A 12,532-nucleotide genomic window follows, 5' to 3' on the forward strand; every position below is an offset into this window, starting at 1 on the left:
CTAAAGATCCCAGCTCATTCACATTATCAGCTTATTCACAACCAAGACTGGCTGAAATCCCATGCAGACCTTCTCATAAGCTCCCTGCGTATCCTCAGAACATGGATTTTGGCTTCCTACAGAGTGATGGATGGGGAATTTGGCATTGGAGGGAGAAAAATTTGTCTTTTATAGCCTAATCTCCAAATGGATATAAAAATGCCATCATATCTATCCTGCTTTCTTAGTAATACAGACCAAACTTGATGCAATGTAGGAGGAAATTATGCAAAGCTTGACTACTAAGAGATGGGGCTATTTTCCTCCTGCCTGAAGAACTTCCTGTAGCATTTATTATAGTATCGGTTTGCTAGTAACAAATATTCTTGACTTTTTTTTTCCTCTCTACAGATGTTTTATTTCACCTTCATTTTTGAAGCATAGTCTGTCTGGGTATAAAAGAATACACTGTTATTGTCTTTTCTTTCAGCCTTCTAAAGATGGTGCGCCACTAGCTTCTGTTGCTCACCTAATTTCTCACTGGATGCCTGCAGTTAGTTCTACCTTTGTTCTGTTCACACTGTACATTTTTCTCCTGCTTTGTACACTATGTTCATAATTTGATTATGATGTTCCTCTATGTGGCTTTTTTCTGTTTATCTTGTTTGGGATTTGCTGCATTTCTAAGATCAATAGGCTGGTATTTTTTGTCAAACTTGGAAATTTTTCATACCTTGCTACTTCAGATCCCTTTCTTAGATCCCAATCACACATATTTTAAGCCATTTGATACTTTCCAGCAGGTCATGGAGTTCTGCTCGGTTTTTTTTTTTTTCACTGTTTTTTTCTTTTTGTACTTCATTTTCAATAGTTTCTGTTGTTATGTTTCCATGCTAACTAAATTTTTTAGCAGTTTTTAATCTTCAGCTTATCCCCTTCTGTGAAATTTAATTTTAGATATTCATGTTTTACTACAAGAAATTCCATTTGGTTTTCTTTTATGCCTTATATTTCTCTTCTCATTATATTTATGCTTTTTTTCAATACTTGTGCATATTTATGAAAATGTGTTTAATGTGCTTATCTGCTAACTTCATCATCTTTGTCATTTCTGAATCTGTTTCCATAAATTGATTTTTCACTGGATTATGGGTCCCAGTTAGCCTTTACTCTGTTAAGTATAGTGTATCAAATATCTCACATTTTTGAGGACTATATTTTTTTATGTTCCTTTCAAGAGTGCCTGATATTCTTATGGCAGGTAGTGAAGCTACTTGCAGATTGGTTTGATTCTTAAGAGGTTTGTTTTATACTCTTTTAGGATGACTCTAGAGTAGTCTTTATTTTAGAGCTAATTTAACTTAACTTCTATGATGTGACAATTCTGGGCTCTCTAATGAATGCCTCATGCATCCAACAAGGCCCCTCCTCTATGGCTTGTGGGAACTTGAATGATGTATTCAGGAATCTTTTGGCTTGAAATTCCACAGTAAGTTCTTTGCCCAGAAGTTGTTCTTTGTCTGAACTTGAAGCCTTTACTCTAAGCCTAGGCAGGTTGGTATTCAGGCCAGGATTCCACCAGACCTCTTTGTAGCTCTCTCATACTTTTTCTTCGTTAAGCTACCTCCTCTCTGGAAGACTTACCGATAAAATTTAACCACTTTAGCCTCTCCAAACTCCAGTTTCTGTCTTATCTACTCAGCAAGACCACTCTTGCTCTCTGGATTGCCCCTCCCTATGATACATTCTGGAAATTTCCTCTAGGCAGAAAGCCTAGGTGATTTCAGGGCCTATATCATCTGGTTCCCTTCTTTCAGGAATCACAGTTCTGCACTGAATGTCTAAAAGTTGCTGTTTTCTACATTTGTCCAGTAGTCTAGTTATTTATGATAGAAGAGTAATTCTTGACTCCACTACTCTCTCAAAAGTACTAGTATATTTTAACTACTTCCAAATTTAAGTAAGTTCCCTGAGAGTAAGATATTTTCTTCTAGATCAAAAAATGGGGGTAAGAGGAATTGGGGAAAAAAAATAAAAGTATAATATAAGAAGACATTCTACTTAGAGCAGAGGAGAAAGGGAAATCCTTCTTCCGTGCCACAGATTAGTGGGAAAAGAGGAGAGAGAGTGGAAGAGAAAGAAGAATGAGTGTATGGGTGTCCCAGAGTCCTTGCTCTGTAGGATGAAAGATTATCTAGGATGCACTGTCTGATTCCTCTCTTTTCTATGTGGTAAGAACACTGAAGTGGAAGTCAATAGACTTGTCATGATACAGGGATTCAGAATAATATGCCTCCAAAGAAGAGACTGTAGAGTAAATAGTGTAAATCATGATCCAAATGAAAGCCATGAGAGAGTCTCAGAAGTGTATTTGTACACTTGTAAAAGATAAAGAGAAGTTCAGTCAGTGATGGGGGGCAGGGGCAGTATGCGTGGCTTGGGGGGTAGATCTGTGTCAAGAATGAGGTCATTAGATATAAGAATAAACCAGGAACAAGCAGAATACCCACTAGAAGACCACAAAACATAATGAACAAATTCTACCTCAGTGAATACTAGTCCAGATACTACTAAAATTTGCTCTGAGGCCACGAGAATACATTTCTTCAAAGTTATTAGGTTTTCCCTTATGAACTGAAATAAGAGAGGAATGTGGGGGGAACTGGAGGAATCTAAAGGATAGTAAATATCATAGAAAGACTGAAAAAATATCAGAAGCTATTTATATTATTTAATCAATTATTTATTTATTATTTATTTATTATTTGATCAATATTATTTATATTATTTGATCAAATTAAGTTTTAAATTACTGTGGATTAGAATCAGTTAATTTATTTTATTTGGAAAGCAATAGGAAGGAGAATTAGTATGATGAATTTAGCTATATCTTCTTTGCTACACACACACACGCACACACACACACATATTCCTTATTTATAATATATTCCTTGTAACTATATAATCATCCTGGAAGGCCATATTATGACTCATATTTTACAAATGAGGAAATTGAACCTCAGAGAAGGTAGCTGACTCATGTAAATTTACACAGTGTTTTGTAAACTGTTTCAGTGTCCTTATGAAAAACCCTTGGGGTTCTGTTCCTAAGACCCTGAAATTTCTTATCTCCTTCTCCCATTCCTTTCTCTACATACTCTTGCTCTGGGCCAGAATTTCTGTCCCATTGACTCATAATTAAATTCAGATCTCTTCCAGTACACTTCAAACTGTTGCTTTGGCTTGAATGTCTTTGTTGTCTTGTGCTTTTATCTCTGAAGGTTATATTTGGGATTATACTTAGAACCTTGACCTACATCCCATTGCTGAACACTGTTTTTCTAACTCCAGTCTCCACAGTACTCAGCCCCTCAGCATTCATCTCTCAGCCCTGGCCTCATCCGTCTCCAGAACCTACCACTCAGAGTATCACAACTGTGAGAACCTAGAAATCGAGCCAAAAGACCCTGGAACTAAACCCCATGATTCCCCTCTCTTTTCACTTTGTTTCAAAGAGCTCTTTTCTGTCCCCAGTATATTGTCTTCATTTAAGCATGCTAAGTTCACCTTTAAGGGCCTCATATGTTTTCATATACATGTCATTTCAACCCAAAAGGACAACTCAAGAGGAATAATAAAGTTCTTTATCTAAAACCTCAGACTCCAGTTTAGGAAATTTGTACATTCAGTTTGTACCAGATAAAACCTCAAGGTATGCCAATGCCAAGGTAAGAATGTCCATCACCCTGTCAAAAGACTGCAAAGAAGACAAAAGTTCTCAGATTTCCTAAGCAGACCACAAGATCTATCCCTTCCCAGGTTTCCCTGGTAGCTGCCTTAAGTAATTCCTAAATCACAGACAACTGCTTAATGCAGTTATATTTAGAACTATTCTCATATATGCAGTGCCTGTATATGATATTATGAATTATAATAAATACATCTATTTGGTCATTCAGATATTTCTCATATATATTTGGTCTTATTCCCCAGTTCTTGCTTCACAGGTCCCAAAAGTCTCAGAATTTCCTACAGAATAAGAGCAATGGGAGCATCCTTTATTTTATTTAGTCTCTTGTCCCCAGTTCCTAAAATGCTTCCCAGCCATAAAGGTGAAATAGATGTCTTATTATTCATAAGGAGTTTCATTCCACCACAACTGAGTTTATGTTAATGAGGGGACTTTTGGAAAGCCCTTATTAATGGGGACTGGTTGCCAAAGAAACCAACCACAAATAGAAGGTTGGGACTTCCAGTTCCATGCCCTGATTTCCAGGAAGGGGAGAGGGTCTAGATGTTGAATCAATCATCAGTGGCCAGTAAGTTAACCAATCAAACTTACATAATGAAGTCTCCATAAAAACCCAGAAGGAGGAGCTGCAGAGAGTTTTCAGGCTGGGTAAACAGAACACTTCAACATGCCTCTTACCAGGCTCCAAGCTCTACAAGGACAGGCTCCTTTGTTTGGGACTTTGCCCTATATATCTCTTCAACTGGCTGTGGGTTCATATGCTTTAATATCCTTTGTAATAAATCAGTAATATAGTGAGTAAATGGGTTTCCTGAGTTCTGCTAGCCATTCTAGCAAATTAATCAAACCCAAGGAGGGGGTCATGGGAATCTCTGACTTATAGCCAGTTGATCAGAAGTATGGGTACCAATCTGGATTTGCAGTTGGCATCTTAAGTTGGAGGAGTTTGTTGGAACCTTCAATTTGTAGCTGGTCGGTCAGAAGCACAACCCAGACTCATGGTAGTATCTGAAGTGGAGGGCAATCTTGTGGGACTAAGCCCTTACCTGTGAAATCTAATGCTGCCAGTGGGTAGAAATTGTCAGAGCTCAGTTGGGTTGAGTTGAATTCTCTTGCACTCTGCTGATGTCCAACAATTGCTTGTTAGTGTGGTGAAGCCTCCTCATCAACACATTGGAATCAAGTCCAGGAACCTCAATAGACCATCAATTAAGGGGGTAAGACCAGAACCAATCAGAAACAGTGGGGTTTTTTTCTGTGTGGTTGTGTTTGAGGCCAACAACCAGATTTCTGTTCAGCTCAGTTAATTTCTTTAAGGGCTGTTTCCATATACAAAGGAGTACCCCGAAGATGAAGTGAGACTGTGTATGTAAAAAAAAAAAAAAGCCCAGAGCACAGCTTTGTCACAATTGAATGCTCTGAACATGGAAGTTTCTTTTCCTCTGCGTCTGTGTTTGTTTACATTGTGGGCTGGTTTCATTCTACGATAAGATGGAAAGGACAGACAACACTAGATCAACCTGTCATGGCAGCCATTGAAGGGAACTCAGCTGAGCTCCCAGCTCAACAAGCCATTTGGAGGCACATGCCTCTAGCACATGCCAGTGAAATGAGAACAATGGCTTGCATTGGAAATACTGACATGACCTGTGCTCTCAAGGGGAAACTTTGAAAAGACTCTCACTTCATATGAAAAGAGCATCTGCTCTGCCCAGATCCTCCACAAGTACCCTTAGTTTCTGCCTCTCTAACACTGAAGCAGACCCCCTATACATCCTACTAATGTTAGATGTCACCTTTCACAGCTTTTCAGTATTCCCTGAATATAAATATTACCTTAAAACTCTTGTCTAGTCACCACTTCCAAGGAGACTTTATTGATTCTGAACCTGGACAATGTGCCCCACCTTTGTAATTCCATAGTGCACATCTTCATCACAACACCTACAACATTGTACTATATACAGTTCCTTATTTCTTTTTCTCATTGGATCATGAACACCAGGAAGGCAGGGACTGGATTTTGCTTGTTTCTGGATTCCTGGTTCCCAGTTTCAGTTTCAGTGATCAAAACATGAATTAGGAAAACCAAAGTGAAAAAAATATAGCAGATAGGAAAAGAAATAAAGATGAAAGGAGGTCAAGAGAGGGAGAGAAAATATAAAAGTAGGAAGGAAGCAAGGAAGGAAGGAAGGAAAGAGGACAAAAAGGAAAGGAAGGAAGGAAGGAAGGAAGAGAGAATAAGGGAGGATGAAAGGAAGGTTGATCTTCATCTTTCTATTCAGAAGAAGCCAACCTTAGGAGTCTATAGTTCTAGAAATTTAGTCCTTCTTTACAAGTTGAAAATAATACTAGATGAGTTTCTTGGCATTGGATAATTCTTTTGAAAGCTGAAAATGCAAAGTTGGAATAAAAAATAAAATGATAGTTATAGAGGAATGAAATAATAAATTTAGAATGTTCCAAAGGCACCATTCCAGAGAGAGAAGTTGTATGCTGTTTCACTAATCTCATCTATGGAAGTGGGACATGGGAAGGTGGATTTACCTAGGGTTCAAAGGGTGTTTTCTACTCAAATATTTATCAAAGACTGATTTCCTAATTTCATCAATTTCGTGTTGACACCACTCAGTACAGTATGTTTTTGGCCTCCAAATGCTATCTGTTAATACTAACCAACATGGGAAGGAATTCAAACCATAGAGATAAAGAATCCCAGAGAATGTTGGGTGATAGAAGTTATTTGCCTGTATCTGTGAACTATGTGGCTTTTCAGAGATAAAGGGCAATTCTTTTCAAATCAAATTTTCAGAACCCTGCATAATCACAGCAGAGTTTGAGTTTTCCAGTCATACCAAGAAGTTTTATTCATATTTTGTTTCATCTGCAGTTTTCTTTTAAATCACAGATTTGAATCTTTTGTTCCCCTGGCTTAAGAACCTATCCTTGGATCCCTAGCTGTAAGATAAAGTATAAATGCAAACTCTTTTATAATTTGGCATTAATCTATATTTGGGGATTTATCACTTCTTTCCTTCTTGTGCAATATATTTTCACAAAGTGACCTATCTAATATATTATTTTAAAATATCTAGGGCACCTGGGTGGCTCAGTGGGTTAAGCCTCTGCCCTCGGCTCAGGTCATGATCCCAGGGTCCTGGGATCGAACCCCGCATTGGGCTCCCTGCTCATCAGGGAGCCTACTTCCTCCTCTCTCTCTGTGATCTCTGTCTGTCAAATAAATAAATTTTAAATATATATATATATATATATATATACATATATATATATATTTCTATTTTCATACAATTTCCTCTTCCTGAAATACTCTCCTTTTCCTTTTGTATCTACCTAGTATCCTGTTATGTTTATTTTTCTCAAAAAAATAGTCTGGCTTAGTATATTGGGAATATGAAGTGTGGAGTCAGTTAGCCTAGGTTTTGAACCTTCTACCTAATCATTGTATGTTCTTGGGGAATTTTTGGAGACTGCCCTAGCATCAGACTATTCCTTTCCAAAATGGTGACGTAGTACTGATCCCAGAGCTGCAGGCATGATCCAATAAAATATTTTAAAGGTTCAACCTAGTGTCTCAAAATTATTATTTAGTATTACATTTTTATCATATAATTTTCCTTATCATTATCATCATAATTACAATTTTCTCAAGGTTGTTGGGTTGAATAAAGTAATTCAGGTACAGATGTTAGTACTGGGATTTGCTCGAAGAGACCAATTAATGGTGATAGTTATAATTACCATTATAATACTCATTATACTTTAACTCCACTTGATATTAATCAACACTCTTCCTCTGCTAGTCTTACCGATGTGATTTATACCTACCAAGTACTTTACCAAGGTACTCATTGTAATATTGCATAGTTATTTATGTATTCCCCCTTAGTCTATGATTTACTCAGTGGATATCCATGCTCAAGTTGTATCTGTAGAGCTTAGTACCAGATTAACTCTTAGCAAATTCATGTTGAATGAGTATACAGAGTTAATGGTACACACTGTGCCATCTCCATGGTTTTGTTTTGTTTTATTTTGCCTATTTACAACATACATCATTTATTTGCTAATTGGTTGTCCAGTGTGAGGAATATAGTCTAGAAGCACTAGAATGGAACAAAGGGCGCAGACCATTGGGCTTAATAATACCGTATTCTCAAACTGAACTAAATAGGCTTCCTTAAAGGTCGTCTAGAATACCCTTCCAAAAACCCCCAGAAAGTTCTTAATTACAGCTAGCAGGATCATTTTGGAGAAACTTGGAGCCTACCCATGTGCCCTCTCTAATGTCTCATTACCAATTCTGGGATGAGTTCATAGAAACTCACCACTGATCATTAAATGGTTCCTTCAGTGTTTCAGGATTTGGAACCACCATCCTGCTCCATGGAAAGTTTTAGAGGAAATTAGATTATGGTTGGGAACGTTGGCCAACTAGATGAAAGGGAAATAAGTATATTTAATAAATACTCCACTTTGTGGCTTCTAGCTTCAGTCCATGTTTCATCTTCTATCAAAAAAGGGAAAGCATTAACTCCTTCAAAACCCCACTGAAACTTGCCTCAGCTTAGGCCCGTGATGCCTAAACCCTGAGGTTTAGGCCTGTGTTCTGTACCCAAATAAAAAATGAGGCCCCAAGGTAATGCATAGTAAGATATTTTTAAGTACCCCCAAATTAAGGTAAATGGCCACACAAATCATAAATTTTACTTCCTGCCTCACTTAGTGTGTTGTTCTCAAGAAGGAATTACTTTATTTCAGTTAGAAAGGGATTTGGCATCAAAATTTCAAATCTTGACTTTGATATTTGCATAGATTATTTAGCCTATTTGGGCCTAATTTTTCTGACCAGTGAAATGAGAACAATGCTTTTCATAATACTGTGATGAATAATTGTGATATGTTGGTGAAACTGCTTACCATAATGCTTTCATACAAATATCAATAAATACTGTTTTGTTTCTCATTTTCCCTTGGCTCTATGAGTAGTCCTAAAAGTAAAGCCTTAGGAGTTTGTGCTGTGGAGAATTCACATGTGTACTAACCCATTTCTACATTAATTCATAACAACATAGAGAATTCTACATTTGTAGAACAAATTCTACAAAATGGTAGAATATTATCCACATGCTGCCATCCCTGGCTTTTGTGGCAATTTTTTTTTCAGAAGTGTAAGATTGTACTGAATACTTGATACACATGTTACCTGAATATAAGCATGATATATTACAAGGGATTATTCACTTTCCAAGAGCCTCCTTTACTTTATACAGAAGGAATAACCATGTGATTCAGTTTAATAGTGAGTTCTTCCCCCACCCCCCGGTACCTATAAAATAAGATTTTTTTTTAATGCCATTAGGTGGCTTTCAAAAATGAAATCTCTGTGTGAAAGGAAATAATATTTTATGGGGTTAACTCAAATAAAGTCTACTAGGTGGCCAAGTGCCCAAAAATTTAAAAAAAAGCATGTTCATTGATGAGACAGAGTACCCTGATAAAAATCTCTTAGGTCACATGTGTAGTGTTATGGAAAAGTAGATTCATCCTTTCTACAAGTGCTGTTCTTTGCATGTACTAGTGATGATAGAGATAAAGAATAGGAAAATCATAGTTATTGACTGTCTCTCCTGTGCATCAACTCATATGTGTGACGTCATTGAATTCTCTCAACAACTAGATAAGGCAAGTATTATTATGATCATGACTATTTTGAATATTATCGTTTTATAAAAAAATGAAATACTGAGATCTCAAGATCACTCAGCTGGTTAATACTTGCCCCAGGATTCAAACACATCCCTCCTGCTCCAATATTTATATCTTCTCATATAATGCTTGGGTCTCATTGCATAGGATCAAATGAAATGGTTCAAATACAAGTTTTCTGGATGTGCATAATATTGCAATTTGGCAATTAAGGAAAAATTCACAGAGATGTGGCATCCAAGCTGAGTTAAAAGAAAAGGGAAACATAAAAGCACAGATTTTTAGCTTTCCAAGCATACTCCTAGGAACTAATTCAGGTGAAATCACAGATCCTGAACTTGAACTAATGAAAAGCTAGATTTGTTGGCTAGACTGGAGTCCCAAGGATATTCCAAAACTATCAAATAAAAATCATCATTATTGAGAGAAACTTCAGTTTAATAGCAAATTAATCTGTTAAAACATAAGGGGGAAATGCATCATGTAAACAGTTCATTTCTATGGCCTTTAATAGCTCCTGAAGCTTTCCGTTTCTCCAGAAATTGCTCTCTTCTTACTCAGACTGCTGGCAGTAACACCAAGTCTTCAGCCAAAGGAAAGGGACTGACTAGACCTCATTATGCTGTGATTTCAATTAAATATCATAAAGGAAAAGAGAGAGTTGACAGTGAGTAGGTTACAGAAACAGGAAAACATTTACCACTGGGCAAGCAGCTCAGCCTTCATGTTCTGTCTTATGCCTGGCTAGTCAAAGAAACCCTTACCCATTGACAACACTGAGGCACATTGCCTGTCAGAGAGGCCCAGGATATGGAAGGTTCCAAGTTAGTTCACAAGAATGCTGGACTTCTCTCAGCTTAAGTCACCAATCATACTCAGGGACCTCAGAGAATTCAGTATCTGCCTCCTGCCTTCTATAGAGGCACAATAGTCTAACGCAGAACAGTTTTCTCTTTTTCATTTTTTAAATTTTTTCCCTGAAATCTATTTTTTCTAGTATAAGATATTGAAAAATCAATGAGCATTAATGACTAGACAGTGAGAAAACTGGAGATACAGAAGAAGAAATAGAAGAAAGATGTCAGAGCATGAGTAGATTTCTTTGATATAGTGTAAGGAGACAGGAAAATGAGACATAAGATGAAACAAAACAAACAAAATGTGTATGTCTTAGAACTGAATTCCTCTCTGTTAATCATAGAACTAAGGTACAAGGGATATGTTAATCAGTAAAGAGTTGAGTTAAACTCTTGTATGTGCCAACATGGAGTTATCATGGATGGGATTAGAGTCTTCAACCTTGGTGGAGACACAGTGTGGCCAAAAGTGTATGATTTGGCATCAGGAGTGGATGAAAACCACCATTTACCACCTGTGCACACTTAAGTTATTTAAACCTCATACTCAAATTTTCTTATCAGAGTAACACTACCCCTTCCATATGATTTCTGTGAATATTATACAATATCATGTACACAAGGTACTTAGCACAGTTTCCAACAGACAGTAAGCTACCAATTTTATTAATTATCATTAATGAATTATTACTGTGAAAGGAAATATTTCCTTGATTTATCTAGGAATTTCACTATTAGCCATTGCTAAGATGATTAGACTAAATGATTACCTTGATTTTTTCTACTGAAGAATTTCAGTTCTTTCTCCAAAAGCACAATTAGCACAAGTAGACATCAAAAAATATAATCTGTTTTACACTGGAAAAAAGTGCACATACAGTTAATACAATTAGAGTGCAGTTCAAGACAGAATATGATTTTTTCAATATCTGGGCTGTATGGGGAAAATAATAGATGGGATAGCCTAGTAGAGAAAAACTATATAGATCAAAATAAAAATGTCAGAAAAGACAGTAACATTAGACTCTAATCTCCCACCCTAAAATTTAAAAGTTCAAGGAAAGAAATTTATTGGCTGAAAAAATCTTGAATTAAAAAAATATTAAATAGGGGCACCTGGGTGGCTCAGTGGGTTAAAACCTCTGCCTTTGGCTCAGGTCATGGTCCCAGGGTCCTGGGATTGAGCCCCACGTCGGGCTCTCTGCTCAGCAGGGAGCCTGCTTCCTCCTCTCTTTCTCTGTCTGCCTCTCTGCCTACTTGTGATCTCTGTCTGTCAAATAAATAAATAAAATCTAAAAAAATATATTAAATAAAATAATAATATTAAATAAAATACTTTAAAAAATCTTAAATAGGAGCATCTGACTGACTCATGACTAAGTTAGAAGAGCATGCAACATTTGATCTTGTGGTCATGAGTTCAAGTGCCACGTGGCACTAAAGATTCCTTAAATAGGGTGCCTGGGTGGCTCAGTGGGTTAAAGCCTCTGCCTTCGGCTCATGTCATGATCCCAGGGTGCTGGGATGGAGCCCCGCGTCCGGCTCTCTGCTCTGCAGGGAGCCTGCTTCCCTTCCTCTCTCTCTGCCTACCTCTCTGCCTACTTGTGATCTCTGTCAAGTAAATAAATAAAATCTTTAAAAAAAAAAGATTCCTTAAATAAATAAGACTTTTAAAATCTTAAAGATCTAGCACTACTTAAGACTTAACAAACATCAGGGCCTAGTAGAATTTATCATATAAAGGCAGGTATGCTTCATTAAGAAAAAAGAAATGATGTATTCAACATACAAGCAAATTAAAAAAGAAAAAAAAGTCTCAATTGATACATAAAAGTTTACAATTTATTCATGATAAAACTCTTAGCAAATTATCAACAGGATACTTTCTTTATCTGATAATAAGCAGCTTATCATAAGTCCAGTGCAAATAGAATACTTATTTATAAAGCCTTAGAAACATTTCTGTTAAAGAAAACATAGTAGTACAGAGTAACACAATCACCCTTACTAGTCATCTTAATGTCCTAACTATGCAATGAAACAAGAAAAAAAAAATGACACATATAATTGGAAGTTGTCATTACAAGTTTAGAGATAGTAAATCAAGAAAAACTGTAAGTGAACAACTTTGAAACCTTGGAAGGGTTGAATAATATATAAAAATGTGTGTATAGCAATAATAACATAACACAAATATAGTCATAATAGCAAAAAAATA

This window comes from Neovison vison, chromosome 9, assembly GCF_020171115.1.
Source record: "Neovison vison isolate M4711 chromosome 9, ASM_NN_V1, whole genome shotgun sequence".
Taxonomy (NCBI): domain Eukaryota; kingdom Metazoa; phylum Chordata; class Mammalia; order Carnivora; family Mustelidae; genus Neogale; species Neogale vison.